Here is a 16505-nt window from a genome sequence, read left to right on the forward strand (position 1 = left end):
GTTATTTTAAGGATAAGTAAAGCAATAATATTACTTATAAGGGAAATAATAAAACGAGCGAATAAAAAAATATTTTGCGACTGATGATGAACATACTGTTTTAATACCATGAGCGGTATTAATTTGACTAAGCGAAAAATAAACTAAACTAACGACTAATATTGATTTATAATAAAACCCAGAATGAGCTTACAAAATGTGGATTGCGATTAATCTATTTCAGATATTAAGAGGATACCACAGCGGCTAGAGAAATGAAAAAAAAGTACGTGTAATATCTATAGCTGTCTCCCTTACCTCAAGCCTATACCGCAGAACGCGATAGAGACAACTGCAGAAAATCCAGAAAATCAACGATTCGTTGTCCCCTGATTCCTTCTCCAAAACTTAACCGATTTAAGTACTTTTTTCATTAAAGATTAAAAAAAGGCTTGAGCTGTGTTCCTATGTTTTGCTTTTTTTGTATAATCTATCCAAATCTGTTTTCTGGACGTTTGAACACAGTGGAAAATCTGGCCATTTTTTTGGGTTTTTGAACGTTCATATCTTATTTAATAATTAAATTATGAAAAAAAAGAAAACATAGGGACATTGTATTAGTAGCCTTAGATATTCAGGAAAAAAATTATAACTCTACTAGCATTATCCAGGGAGGAAACAGGGGACAGCGTTTGTATGGAAAAAATGGCGGTGTGGAATCCTCTTAAAATTCTATCCGAGCGACTGTATTACTAAATGAGCGACTGGAAATACATAGCGGGCAACTTCAATATTAAATATAGATTCAATTTTTCTAAGTGAAGTCTATACAATAAAATCCCAGAAAATGTTCAAAATCTACCTTTAAACAAATTTAAAGAAGCAGTTAAAGAACGTTTGTGTGCTAAAGCAAGTAAGCCATAACATTGTAATTTTCCATTTTTTTAGTACAAGATGGCCCCGTTCGAGTTTCTTACGCCGGTTCTTCTCGGCGGGGTAGTTCTCAAACCGATGGTAGGCAACGTAGTTTCTTCGTTCGACTTTCAAAAAGTGTATCATGATACCTATTTTGAATAAAAAGATATTTTATTTTATTATTTATATTATTACGAGCTACTAAAATGTTCATTTTGAGCAAACTTTTGTGAGCTGCTTTATTAATGATAATTGGTTACTGATATTCTATTTAAGGCTTTATATTTTATATTTTGATACGTGTTTTAATGAAAACTACATATTGTTTAATGCGTGCGAATTCGAATGGGAGCGGGGCGACGAATCGAAGCAGCAGGTGAGTTGGGCTGCGGACCAATACGACTTTTTTGGGTTAGGTTAGATGGCTAAGGCGGGAGCGTAGCACAGTCCGTCGACTTATAATTGAAGATAGTTTTTTTTTTGGTATAGGTCGCCATTAAAATTTTTACCCATTTCTTTGACGTTCCGTTAAGGATTATAATTTGTGAAATTTATTAATGATTTTTATATATAAACGGGGTATCTTCTTCTTTTTTTGTTGTAATACCTAGTACAACAAAAAAAGAATTACTGAAATCGGAATGGTAGTTCCAGAGATATGCGAACACAAACATAAAAACATACATACATAGTACATACTTACAAATACATACATACACAAATGAAATTTGGCACATTTGTTCAGACGCTGATATATTATAGTAACATAATATACGAAAATTGGGCAGTTCTGGAAATATAACATACATAAGCGTCGAATTGATAACCTCCTTTTTTTGAAGTCGGTTAAAAATACATGCATAATGTAAGTTAGTTTACAAATCATTCGTCTAAATTATAAAACACTAGATAACACCTGCAACTCCGTTGCGCCAAAATTCGTTTTTCGTGCGGGAACCGTACAGTTTATTTAAGTATCTTATGTCCTTTCCCGGGACTCAAAGTGTCTACATACCAAATTTCAGCAAAATCGGTTCAGCGTTTTGAGCGTGAAAAGGTGACAGACAAACACACTTTCGTATTTATATTATCATATTAGTGTGGATTTCTGCCATAATTGAGGGAGGAATTTAAATTTTATTATTAGTTTTTGACTCCTAAACAGCGAAAGTCAACCACAGTCCACAACCCACTAGACCCATTCGAAGATACTAGGAAAAATGCCCCAATGTCCTTTAAATTTACCAACGGCTAAACACTCCTCAAGGAGCCATCACGACAGTTTGACACGTAAGAACAAAAGCCGCATTAACCAGACCTCATGCGGTGCAGAATTTTTTATTAAGACTCAGAATGAGCATTAATTCTGAGTCTTAACCATATTCAGGAATAATTTACCTAGGAGATTATGAAAATGGGCTTTATTGCGTTGACATAAGGTCCTGTCGGAGTGTAATATGTCCAGACAGTGAGTCCAGACATTTTACGACTGTCATTTGTCAGTAATTACTCGCGCAGGTAACCGGACCCCCTAGGAGCCTACTGTGCTAGTTGTCCATAGTTTACTTTTTTTTTTTTTTTTTTATGAAATAAGGGGGCAAACGAGCAAACGGGTCACCTGATGGAAAGCAACTTCCGTCGCCCATGGACACTCGCAGCATCAGAAGAGCTGCAAGTGCGTTGCCGGCCTTTTAAGAGGGAATAGGGTAATAGGGGAGGGTAGGGAAGGGAAGGGAAAAGTTGAGGGTAGGGAAGGGAATAGGGTAGGGGTTAGGGGATTGGGCCTCCGGTAAACTCACTCACTCGGCGAAACACGCCGGTTTTCTGTGAGAACGTGGTATTTATCCGGTCGAGCCGGCCCATTCGTGCCGAAGCATGGCTCTCCCACGTATAAACTGCTTTCTTTTCTTGCTAAGAAAAGGTTTTCTTTTTAAGCAATTCGCAAATCGATTACGCAAAGAATATGAATAGGTTGTATTACTGCAATAATAATAATATAATAATATCTATGGACGGTTCATAAATGAACTATGAATTATGAAAAATTATGAATTATGAATTCACACCACGTCAGTCTGGCCCCGTGCTAAGTACCTGAAGGACTTGTGTTACGGGTACCAGACAACGGAAATATATTTAATACTTTTATACTATGCATATATTTAAAATTGTTATTATATGTAAAACTCCGAATAAGTCACGCATTAGTCATCAATCATCATTCATTAAATTAGGCGATAGTGAAACATCATATAAAGAGGACGAGTTTATTAAGTTTATAGAATAACTTAACATTTTCGCAAATATAATTGCATAAAAAATTTAGACGTTTCCGCTAACAATTTCATTACAATTCACTGTAATTAGAAAGCTGTTCGACCTTCGCGTCATTAGAGTAAATTTAAACACCAATAATATTATTTAGCAATATATTATTCAATTGAATTGAATTTAAATATTTCGACAGAATACCCATTTAAAATTCGCTGAATCGTCCTCAAAGAGACCTGTCAACGACAACTATTTGATATCGGAACACGTCTCCGACACAGGTGACAGGTATTGTTGTTATATTTTGTGCCTCTATTCTACAAAAAAATGCAATATTGAAGCAGCATTGTTTATTTTTAGTTATTGGTAGTCAAATGAATAATTTATTCCTTTCTATCTATTACTTAATAATATTATAAAGAGTTATATAATATTATAAAGCGGAAGAGCTTGTTTGTTTGAACGCGCTAATCTCAGGAACTACTGGTCTGATTTGAAAAAATCTTTCAGTGTTAGATAGCTCATTTATCGAGGAAGACTATAAATTATATTTTATCACGCTAAAACTAATAGAAGCGAAGAAATAGAGGAAAATGTGGAAAAAACGGGGGAAATTATTTAAAAGGGCTTATCTCACGAACTACTGTAGCAATTTTCCTGTTATTTAGCTCAGATAAGAACTAGACTAGTAGACTCCTTCTTTTTGGAGGTCGGTTAAAAATGACAATCCAACGTTTTAAGCGTTTATATTGTCATGTTAAGAATATTATTTCTGTTTGAACGCGAACTGGATCGAAGCATAAGGCTTCATTGATGTCGCAAATAAAGAATCGAATAGTAGAATCGAGGCACCGGCCTTCCTATTGTCCAGGTATTGACAGGTGCATATTTTATATTAAATTACGGTCTCGCTGGAAATGTGCAAAGTAAAAACGTTTATGACCCCATTCGCAGTTTCGATGAAGCTCGCACGAAGACATCGATTGTAGTTGTTTCTGATTGAACGAAACTCGACCATGAGTCATGCAATTAAAGTATAAATTTGCTCGTGTTTGTATTCGTGATCAGTCTTACGAGTTGTTGCTGTTATCAGTCGGTTCAAGCATCAATGAATCTCATGCAAGTAATCATCTCAAGAAAATGATACATTAAAAGAAAAAAAAATTACTCCGCCTAGTGTTTTCGAGTAAACCATTTTTTTATTTCTTTCTATGTCTTCAAAGATAAACTGTATATTATAAATTATGTTTTATGTATATTTTCCTCAACTGAATATGAGCTGTTCGTTTCATACATAAGCCGGAACGATTATCTTGCCATTTAGCTTCAAACTTGGAAAATATGAGGAAGCAATTTAAAGTTGGCACCGACGTTAGCAGCTAAACAACTAAACCTAGCTCGTTAGACTTTCGATCTAGACAGCTTAGTGCTGGCAGTTATAATCTACAATTAGCATGTTTAATTAGAAACTAGAATCCGAGCAGCGCGGCTTAAGGCTCTTATTATAATACCTAGGTCCTAGGTAATATTGATATCCATACTTAATAATATAAATGCGAAAGTGTGTCTGTCTGTCTGTCAATTAGCTCTTCACGCCGAAACGGCAGAACCGATTTGGCTAAAAAGTGGTATGGAGATACTTTGAGTCCCGAAAAAGGACATAAGACACTTTCTATCCCGGAAAATTTACGGTTCCCTAGCGATAAACGAATTTTGGCGCAACGGAGTTGCGGGTATCATCTAGTTTTAAAATAACACTGATCGTAGGTATACTACCTAATATGTGTTTGTACTTTGTCTATCTATATTATTAATATATTTGCCTCTCTGTTACCTTTAAACGCTCAAACCTTTAAACCGATTTCGATAAAAATTGGCAGGCTCTATACTTTGAGTTTCAGAAATTACATAGAGATATTGCCCAGAGAAAACGTAGGGTTCTCGATAGTTAAAATTCGGCGAAACGAACTTGCAGGCAATATCTAGTTTGTTGATAAACATAGTAATTGTAACCTACCTATCTACTTGTAATCAGTCGATTAAGAATCCAGTATGCCGATACTCGAGTGAGAATAGCCTACTATTCCTGACTAGAGCATTAAGCCAGCCCCATTCCATTTACAATTTCTAGACAAACCTGTTACAGAACGGTGTTTGCGGAAAACCTATGTGGAGCCTTGGAAACGCATCTGAACCACTATTTAACAGCAAACCATTTATTTAAACTTCAAAACATTGAACGCAAAAATTAATCAAACTTATACCTATTGTGTTAATAATATTATGGTACTATTTCTATCCGAATGCGACTATGTCTAGTCGAGACTATGTCCAGTTGGACTACGTCCAATAGCTCTACGTGCAGTTGCGAATGCGCACAGTTAAAACTACGTTCAGTTACGACTACGTCCAGTTAAAACTACGTCCAATTGCGAATGCGTCCAGTTACAATTACGTCCAATTGCGAATGCGTCCAGTTACAACTACGTTCAGTTGCGACTACGTCCAGTTACAATTACGTAAAATTGCGACTACGACTAGTTACAACTTAGGGCCCTATTATGAGCTCTTAAATCCATTCACTTTACGTCCTTATACAGTCAGATAAGGACGTAAAAAGAATAGATTTAAGAGCTCATGATAGAGGCCCAGTTACAACTACGCCCAGTTACAACCGCGTCCAGTTGCGACTATGTCCAGTTACAACTACGCCCAGTTGCAACCACGTCCAGTTACGACTACGTCCAATTACAACAACGTCCAGTTACAACTACTTCCAATTTAAGCTACGTCTAGCTTCTGCTACGTCCGTCTAGTTGCACTACGTCTTGTCTAATTGAGACTACGTGTCCAGTGCGTATTTATGCGCATCATCTACCCCATATGCCAACATAGGACGCCTAAATTGTCTAAGTCACAACAAAACCAGAATCAAAACCACATGGCCGACATGTTTGCTGTCATTCCTTATAAAGAACCGTAAAGATTTTATGTATTCCTGGTAACAATAAAACCTTCAATCGGCAACTCGTAAATGTTTCGGAGATCAAGACGATCGGAGCTGAGATATGCCCGCTATTTCGTCAGTATTTGACGCAGGAACTGTTCATTACCAGGATAAATACTATCTAAAATCCTTTCCCTAGACTGTAACCTCTTCACCAAATTTATCTTAAGTTGGTTCAGACTTCAGCTATTTAAACGTGGAGAGATAACAGACACTTTGTTAAAAACATTATAATGGTTTGGTAACCATTAATTATAATAGTTATCTTTTGATTAATTTAAAAGACAATTCATTATTAAAATTTAAAAATAATAAAAACAAAAGCTGTTGATTAGTCGCAATCACTAAAGAGTCGATAAACATTTCTTTTGTTTAATTATTATGGACCAAAGTTAAGTAACAAAATCCTATTTTCTCTTCAATTTTTACGCTTGTCACACAACGACTAAGCGACTAGATATAAAACCTTACTGCTGTTTCGTGTATGAATTTATTCATTCATTCACTTTCGTATGAAACCTGCGACTGGTCTCAAGGCCAGCCGTGGTTGGCTATGCCCTCATCAAAATGCACACTCTTTTAGCATAATGTTTGCGATTTACCTTCTCCTTGTCTACTTACAAAATATACAATGCAAGTTATATATTTTTTTGCTATGTAATTTTTGATATATTTTTCATACTATCAGAGAAGTTGATTCCTAGGCAGATGGCGGACCTATCCCATCCGACCGATCACAATTATTCACAGCTAACAGTGAATTGACATAAGCCGACTAAGAGACGTAGGTCCGTCAACTGTCGAACAATTTCCTCGATGGTACATACATGTTACAAATTTTTTACAAAATGTTTTATTCTTTACTTATGTATTATTTCTCACTTTTTGCAATATTCAGATCCTGGTAGACCTATATAGTATCTAGGTGCAAAATCAGGTAGAAATGTGCAATACAAAGCCAAGAATATTGAGCCAAATTGAAAAGGAAATTAGTTCAGCACTGCACTTTCAAACTCCAGTATCATCTTTCTCTTAATTTTTAGTAATCTCCAGATATTTTCTACGTAGAGACTAAACGGAACGTTTTATATTTTAACCTAACACAAAAAATATTATTATTATACCTGGTTATCCAAAGTGCGTCTATTTGTTATCTTGTAACAAATTAATCCACTGACTAATTTGATTAATTTCATATTGAGTGTCTCTAAAGGCCAGGTCCAACTGTATGGTTCCCGGTTGATATAAACTAATTTCTGCACGACCAAATATGCACTCACGTCTGAACACGAAAAAAAGCTATATTTAACACAATTTTCAGGTACTTTGTCTATTTTTAAGGTGAAGCGACATAACGTTTGGACATCACGATATCTCGCGTGTCTACAAAATCCAATCGTCTGAGTACCAGATAGATTAATCGACAAATCTCATAAACCTGAATTAGAAATGCATTTGGCAGTTAGCTTGGGAAGAACTAAGATATTTTACTTTTAATACAACTGTTTCACCACTTCCTGATAAAGTGCCGGATAGGCTATCCACAACTTATTTGACAGATGCTCCATACTCTATCTGTCAAGTTAAGCAGTGAATAACCTATCCGGCACTTATCAGGAAGTGCTGAAACAGGCTCTTAGTATCAAAAAGCAATAAGCTATACCTACCGGCAACTATTTAGTCCCATCTGTCTTGAGCTACTCTATTTAATATACAAGAAAACTGAAACTGGCAATGAAACTCTCTGTTAGTAACTTCTTATAATAATAATTCTTTATTATTACTTGAAAAAATCTTCTATAAATCAACAACAAAGTTTTAATAAATCGTGCATTAAAATAATCAAAAGCATTTACTTATACACTAATGAGTCAATACTAGATACTTATTTGCCTGCAGAATATTTGGGGCGCCGTATCTAGGACAGCGCTCTATAACCTAGAATCCTGCACAAAACACCTTCAGACTCCAGACTACTCCAGAGGCATTGGCTAATTACCTAGGCGCGCCGCGTTTTTGTTTGCTAAGGATGCGAGAAATTATAGTCTCAATCTTCTATAGCCTAGACCAGCAGTTTTTAAAGCTTTTTGGTGGCAGAACCCTTTTAAGAAGTGTCATGTCCCGCCCCCTTATTTTCTTTGAAATAATTGTCTCCATGCTGGTTTTTTACGTATTAAACCGGTTAAAATTCTTTTTTTTATTTAAATAATCAAAGATCAAGGAGATTTCATAAAATTTGATTAGTACTTACTTTGGTGTGTACCATCAAAGAAATAAATTCTTATACAGTTGGAGGACCGACGTTGTTTGGCTGGAATATGTCAAGTCAATGCGCTGCGCTTGACACAATTCGACCAAATGACGTAGGTTTGCCATCTGTCTTGAACTTCCCCGATATAGTCCGTGCAATCCACGAAGACGCGCCCCACCACTTTTTGGGTGAGCATCTTTCCCTTTAACCGTGACGTATTTTCTTAATCGGTCTGTTTATTGTAGTGTGCGCGTGCACTCATAGGTTATTAGTGTGTACCGATAACACTCAAACATTGGAGAAAGCTTGCACCTCACCGACTACACAACCACCACACCACCAGTGGTTGTGTGGTCGGTGTAAGGTGTTGCACCTATATACTATAAACGATAAGGAGGAATTATTAGTGGGGCGCGTCTTCGTGGATTGCACGGACTATAGTAGGTACATTGTGATGGGTGATATTATTCTACCTTATTGGGCCATAGTACGTAAATACCTTTAATTATATTAATTAAGCCCTTACTACCGAAGGACACTGTGTTAGTTGTTACATACTCCTTGTTGTTAATGTCCTTGTTTAAGTGGCTTGTCACTTGTCAGGCATTGTATAACTGTATCGTCTATACTCTATACTCTATATTGTACACATAGAGAATTTATTGAAAAAAGGTTTGTGAAATAGATCGTTTAAACCATAGACTTAATATATACTGTTTAAACGTATGTAGCGGCAATTGCAATTTTATTGCACTTAAGTATCACTCTAGGCAATAATTTCACCAGCAACCTTTCGCAATTCACTCAGTAAGACATCCTGTGCAGCGAGCGTTAAGTGGCAGACAACAATCCAATAAAAATCACAAACGACATGTCGCGCGACTAGTTGCGCGACATGTCGTTTTAGTCGTCGTGGACTTAGCTAGTCGGGGACCGTTACCTATGTACAGAATACAGATATTCCATACTGACTAAATCTATTTTGTGATATTGGTAAAGTAGAATAGCTGTTAAGAAACTTGTATCAGTTGTAGGTACCCAAATATTTATGATGGCTGCTCATTACCCATTTAATTATAGCCTATTTTACCTTATCTAACATTAATATTAGTCAGTGGACTTTTATCAGTAACATAAACACAAAACATCGTAGGTACTGGGTAATTCCCATATTAGACACTCGATAATCATATTTATCACAATATTATATTCATTACCTACTTCTCATATCTGGGGGCACGGGAGTGCCCCCGCCAAGATGAGCCAAGCGAAGCGCGCAAGGGCACTACCTACCTTTTCTCGAAACGTTTCGTCGTATTTTTGAACCCTCGTAACTTTGGTTTGAATAATGCCAGATATTTGAAATTTTTAAGATATAGTGACATGGGTATAGTTATTAAATACGTAAAGTTTGAATATCGTAGCTATTATACTTTAGATTTTATAGGTGTCCAAAAACCCACAATTTGGTCACTGACTCACCGATCATCAAAACTATTAGGGTACTTCCTGAAGTCTTAGAAAGCCGAAATTTGGTAAGTAACATGATATTAGTACTAAAACAAGAAATAAATTATCAAACTCAACTTAACCTATATCCGTACCGTTATAGAGCAAAATTAGGCAAAAATTTGTGTTTTTTGTATGGGAGCCCCCCCCTAATTTTTTATTTTATTTTAATATTATTATTAAATATTAAAGTAGACATATAACTAAGGACTTTGAGAAAAATTCAAGTACGTACCTGTTGCCATTATTGATATAGAGCAAAAAAGGCCAAAAAAATCAAGTTTGTTGTGTGGGAACCCCCCTTTAATATTAATATAATTTTATTTTTAGTATTTGATGTTACAGCGGTAATAGATATACATAATCTGTGAAAATTTCAACTCTCTAGCTATTACCGTTCTTGAGTTACAGCCTAGAGACAGACAGACAGACAGACAGACAGACAGACAGACAGACAGACGGACAGACGGATAGACGGAAAGACAACGAAGTCTTAGTAATAGGGTCCCGTTTTTACTAAATAATGTAAACGTATGAACTAAAAGAAAAAACAACGTAAACCAGCTTACAAAAAGAAATGAAATCCCACCAAAAACATTTTCATGTAAAAATGTTGCCAAGATGAGAATATAATAATATTATAGTTCGTCGTGTCAAAAAGTAGTGAGATCTCATGTAGAGCCAAGTTTCTAACCTTACATACTCAACCCTAAATCTAAAAACCTTAATTTTACACTAAAGCGCGGCAAAATATTTGATAATAATATTATAATGTGTCAGCCGCACGAGAAGAATCTAAAAACTCTACACATTAGTCAAAATCCGTGGCTTGGCCATTTTGTTATTCGTCAGGGCTTTGAACTTAATAATATACCGTAACTAATGATAAATGACCAGGCCACCGTTTTTAAATTCTCCTCGTGCGGCTGACACATTATGATATTATTTTCAAATATTTTGCTGCGCTTTAGTGTAAAATTAAGGTTTTTAGATTTAGGGTTGAGTATGTAAGGTTAGAAACTTGACTCTACATGAGATCTCACTACTTTTTGACACGACGAAGTATAATATTATTATATTCTCATCTTGGCAACATTTTTACATGAAAATGTTTTTGGTGGGATCGAAAGTGTCTCTATTGAAACCGCCGCTAAATACGTACCTACACAAGATTCTCTTTCAAGAGTTAAATGCAAATAAATGCAAAACACGAAGCCGTACTTAGTACGTTCAAAGACAATAGAATAAGTCTTGAGTTGAGTGTCTTTCCCAGGTAAAGCATTGATTCCTTTGCAGTGTCAGGAATTTTTACCTACGGCTTCCTACAGATCTGGGTTATAGTTTTTTTTTAATGCGCAGGGGACACCGTTTATGGTAGATATAGGATAGCTGACCTTGGGCTAAATATCGCGTTATCTCTATTTATTCGTATTTATGTGATAGATAAAATAGTAAATCCAGCGTTTACTTTAACCTAGGTTAAATAAACTTTGCGTGTTCCATGGACTCTGACTTGTATAAAATTCGTAACATTTGGACTACAGAGCTTTTGAGTTCTGACACAGTAATTTGAACCGTGTTACAACTTGATACACAGGAACCTAACATTTAAGAGTCCGGGTGCCATCGACATTCTCATACAAACGTAATACCAAGATCATTTCTCATACGAGAATATATTTATCATATTTGAGTTATTATTCAGCATAAGATGGTAATTACCTAGGTTCCTGTACAAAGATTCAGTGAAAAATATTCACATACCAAAAATATGAACGATTACAATATTTACATACTAAATTGCAATCGTTCATATTTTTCACACCGCACCGCCACACTTCTTCTCTTCTTCTCTATTTTCATATAAATTTTTCAAATTATTTTCATATTAATTAAGCGTTCAACTAAACTATCGCCTACTATGAGGCGTTTTTGCGTAGCCTACTAAGAGTCTGCAGTCTGCGGGGCCTTAACAAAAAAATGGCCAACAGTTTTTAAACTGCTGACCTAAGCTTTGAATTCCCAAGATTTCTATTCCGTACAGCCAATTATAAATCGGACCCATTATTAGCGAATAAGAAAACTAATTAAAATAATTTAATAGAACTCGTCAACTCGCTAAAATTAACTGCAATAATTAACCCATATTTAGTATGGCGAAGACTTGTGATATTTTGGCTCCACGGCTTCCGTCTTGAGCATTGTATTTATTACAATCGACAAGCGTTTTTGGATTAGAATCTTTTCAGATCTTAAATCTTAAGAGGATACACCAGTGGCGAGAGAAATTGAAAATAGGTATTTGAAAATGTATTGCTGTCTCACCAATCTCAAGTCTCCAACCGCAGAGCGCGATAGAGGCAACACAACAAAAGTTCTAATAAATAAAAGAACAGAAAATCTTCGATTCGTTTTCCGCTGATTCCTTCTCCAAAACTTAACCGATTTAAGTACTTTTTCACTAAGAATTAAAACATGGCTTGAGCTGTGTTCCTATGTTTTATTTTTTTTGTATATTTTAGTCAGTTTTGTTTTCTGGGTCTTTGAACACAGAGGAAAATCTTGCCATTTTATTTGGTTTTTGGACGTTCTTATCCTTTTTAATAATAAAATTATGAAAAAAAAGAAAACATAGGGACATGTTAATAGTGGCCATAGCAAAGAATTCTATTTTAAATAGAAGTCTTTGGGCCATAGATATTCAGGAAAAAAATCATAACTCTACCGGCATTATTCAGGGAGGAAACAGGGGACAGCGTTTGTATGGGAAAACGGCGGTGTGGAATCCTCTTAATCCATACTAATGCAATTATAAATGCAAGTGTGTCTGTCTGTTACCTCTTCACGTCCAAACCGCTGAACAGATTTTGCTGAAAGGTATGAAGATACTTTGAGTCCCGGGAAAGGACATAGGATACTTTTTATCCCGGAAAAATGTACGGTTCCCGCGCGATAAACGAGTTTTGGCGCAACGGAGTTGCGGGCGTCATATTCTAGTGTAACATAAACATTAATACAAAGCACTATTAATACAAAGCAAAAAGTAAATTGAGTCGACTTATTTTTAAATCAAGATGGCAAATAACGGACATTAACTATGTTTAATGTTAAATTATGTTAATGTTACATACAGTATGTTAATTTTCCACATAATATAATGATGATAAATCAGTATTAAAATAAGTCTCCATGGGGCCACGACCATCCTTGAATATTCAGAGTTATTTTTCCTCGGAGTTTCTTCAAAATGATCCTTATTACATTGACAATAAGTTCCCGTTAGGAGTAGAATAAATTTAAACGGTCATAAGAAGACACATTCGCGTATAGTCTGAGAGCCCCGTATCACCGCACTGCAGTAGAACTTCCGAATTTACTTAAGAACTGCAATTCACTATTGCAATACGTCGACATTATGACTTCGTGGAAAATAGAGAGACGAAATTTGTAGAGAGATGAAATTTAAAGAGAGATTTTCCTATTTGTTTTTTGAACTGCAGTTTTAATCGATGAATACCGTATATTTCGTTATAAAGCGAAAATAGGTTTTTCCTATTTCGTTCTCCATTTTTTATCGGGTTCAATTAAAATGGAATGGAATAATTTTCTGAATACGCTTTTGTCATTGCATACAATACGTAAGTACATTAAGTATTGTTTAATAGAATATGCATAAATAATATGCGAAAAATATGGTGTACTCATTTGGTTTAATTAAAGCTACATTATCCATACCAATATTTTATATGCGAAAGCGTGCCTGTCTGTGTGTTACCTCTTCACGTCCAAAGCGTTCATAGCGTTCATACGTGGGAGAGCCATGCTTCGGCACGAATGGGCCGGCTCGACCGGAGAAATACCACGTTCTCACAGAAAACCGGCGTGAAACAGCGCTTGTGCTGTGTTTCGCCGAGTGAGTGAGTTTACCGGAGGCCCAATCCCCTACCCTATTCCCTTCCCTACCCTCTCCAATTCCCTTCCCATCCCTACCCTCCCTATTACCCTATTCCCCCTTAAAAGGCCGGCAACGCACCTGCAGCTCTTCTGATGCTGCGAGTGTCCATGGGCGACGGCAGTTGCTTTCCATCAGGTGACCCGTTAGCTCGTTTGCCCCCTTATTTCATAAAAAAAAAAAGCGCTAACCGATTTTGTTGAAAGGTAAAGAGATACTTTGAATCCCGGAAAAATCCTTTCCCGGGAAAGTATCCACTTTTAATCCCGGAAAATGTAGTCCCGCGCCATCACTGACCTCCATAATCCATTATACAAGTACGCTGGACTTATGATACCCACTTGTTTTTTGTGCCTATTTGAAGCGGAATCAGCGCCCCCTATGCGGGGGAAGAGAACTAAATCTGACGTTATCACTTATCACAACCAATAACAGCCGTTGTCATCACTAGTATTAGTTCCAAGTACTCTCACTACTGCTGTCAGCGCCAATATGGCGACTTTCAAACGTCATTTTTACGTCAGATTTAGTTCTCTTCCCTCGCATTGGGGGCGCTGATTCCGCTTCAAATAGGCACAAAAAACAAGTGGGTATCATAAGTCCAGCGTACTTGTATAATGGAGGTCAGGAGGAATTGCGGGCATCATCTCGTTAGAGAATACGAGTATAAAACAACCAGCGAAATGTAGAGCTAGTAGGTACAACTTGCAAGGAATGATAACCTTAAGCCCTTTTACTGCGTTATATTTAATTATATACTCAATAGTCAATACACGTTATAAAATGAACGCAATTCATACGACTTCAATGCCAGCTCTTTTTCTGCCTCGGAGACATTGAATTAAGGTTAAACTTAAATTTAAGGAAGAGTTTGACGGATAATATTTGAGGCTAATGCCATTTAATTACAGTTCCTTAAGTATAATATAGATGTGAAATTATGTCTGTCCAGTGTTGGCTTTTCACGCTCAAACGGCTGTGCCAATTTAAATAAAATTCGCAGATATAGTTTGAGTCCCGGAAAAGGCCATAAGAGCGTTTTTATCGCAGCAAAATGTACGGTACACCATATATTTACATACGGTACACGGTACGGAAAATGCACCTAAATCCGAAATTCGTTTATCACCTAGGAACCGTACATTTTTCCGAGATATAAAAAACTAAAATGTAACTATTCGTAAAAATTCGGAGATAAAAATATCCGGCCTTTTCCGGGACTCAAAGTATCTGCTTTATCTAAATTGGTACAGCGGTTTGAGCGTAAAAAATAATTTATGTATATTGTATACATTCTATAAAGTATTTATGAAGAAAATTTATAATATTAGTTTACTTATACAATATTTTAATATTTACGAGGGCGTTAGCACATTAATATTTGTATATAATGCTAACACGAGAATAGTGCGCTATAAAGAGACGAAAACACGGTGTCACGTTAAATTATAACCGCCCACTTAAATTTCCTGTTTATTTCTGACTTCTGTCCCCCGCGGTTCCTAAAATAAATCTTAAACTTTTCACGAAACTCAACAGTTAACTCTATGAAATAGAAGCAATTAGTACTACTTAACGGTAAACTTTCAAATGACTGAATAGAAAATTGAAGCTGTAAACCTAGCAAGTCTAGTAAGTACCACAACGAAAGTTTTTTTGAAAGAAAAAAAATTAAAGCAAAGTTAATTCTCTAAAATGAAGCTCTAGAGTCTAGCCTGTATTACAGGCTTTTTTTTAAGGATAGTCCTAAAAATCGGCCAAGTGCGAGTCAGACTCGCGCACGAATGGTTCCGTACCGTTTTAGCAAAAATAGCCCAAAAAATGTGATCCAATCGGTAGCGTCATGAAGATTGGACGATAGGAAGGATGGTGTATGGCCACCATTAGAAAACCGAGCGAGGAAGGCATGATGCGGCTATGCTACTTGCTAGCCTACTGCTACTTATAAATGTATGCCCGCGAGTAGCTAAACCAGTAGATTTATCCGTATTTCGTCGGCTCTAACAAATTAGGATAGATTGTAACAATAAATAACGCTTAACTGGGGAACATTCGGAATAAATTATCCGGCGGTATTCGAGCCCAAATCTCAGCTATTTGATTTGCATGAGACGGGTGTTTATGAAGATGAGGACACAACTAAATGGGACATTTCCGTGCATGCATATGCTATGCTACATGAATATGCTACTTTACGTGCATCATATGCATAGGTCTGGACAATGCGACGGCGAGTTGGCTCGATTCTGGCAAAGATACAATACAATATTTTATAATGCTACCACATTTCAACAATGGTACACATGGAGTAAGCAATTTCCTGGTTTTTCGATACGTGTATTAGGTAACCGTCTACGACTATTTTTAACCGACTTCCAAAAAGGAGGTTATACGTTCGACTGTATACGTATATTTTAGCATTATGTATTTTAAAATGTTGAGTAAGTTTTTACGTTTTCATAATATTGTGTAGAATGTAGAGTTTAACTGATAAGAATTTTAGTAAAGGTGACCATCTTCAACAATTTATGTTTGTTCTATAAATAATCTATGATGCCTCAAAATAAATTGTAGACGAAAGTTGACTGCAATGACAGCAAACATTATCCGAGCGTGTGTGC

General features: G+C 36.2%; 1 protein-coding gene across 3 annotated transcripts in view; it reads right to left on the minus strand.

Moving 5' to 3' along the window:
• Positions 1–16505, minus strand: part of LOC121734516 (furin-like protease 1) — a 216810-nt gene that overhangs the window by 193410 nt on the left and 6895 nt on the right. The gene's annotated exons all lie outside the window — the stretch shown is intronic.

The sequence above is a fragment of the Aricia agestis genome, chromosome 15 (assembly GCF_905147365.1).
Source record: "Aricia agestis chromosome 15, ilAriAges1.1, whole genome shotgun sequence".
NCBI lineage: Eukaryota > Metazoa > Arthropoda > Insecta > Lepidoptera > Lycaenidae > Aricia > Aricia agestis.